We start from the raw sequence: 364 nt of genomic DNA on the forward strand, positions 1-364 counted from the left end.
CTTTGACTATCAACCCAGAATCAAAGGAAATCATCCCAACCTACCATCATCAGCTGTATTCCAGAGAAACTGGGGGGACGTGGATGATCACTGCTGCAGAGGACAAACAGCTTTGTTAGCAGAAACGGATAAATACAGGGAAAACAAAGAAAATACATAGCTATCCAAAGAGCTAAAGGAAGACCAAAGGCAGTTACAAAAGGGCACTATCAAGGCTGGAAAAAGAGAAAATGACTACAAGGAAAATGAGGAGGATGAGAGTCAAGAAAGATGAAAAGAGAATAATGAAAATGATTAGTTTTTCTTTGTCTATAAAACATTTAACCCTTGGACTGGAGAGATAGCTCAGAGGTTAAGAACACTG

This window comes from Alexandromys fortis, unplaced genomic scaffold (genome assembly GCF_014885135.2).
Source record: "Alexandromys fortis isolate MF-2015 unplaced genomic scaffold, M_Fortis_MF-2015_v1.1 scaffold_363, whole genome shotgun sequence".
NCBI lineage: Eukaryota > Metazoa > Chordata > Mammalia > Rodentia > Cricetidae > Alexandromys > Alexandromys fortis.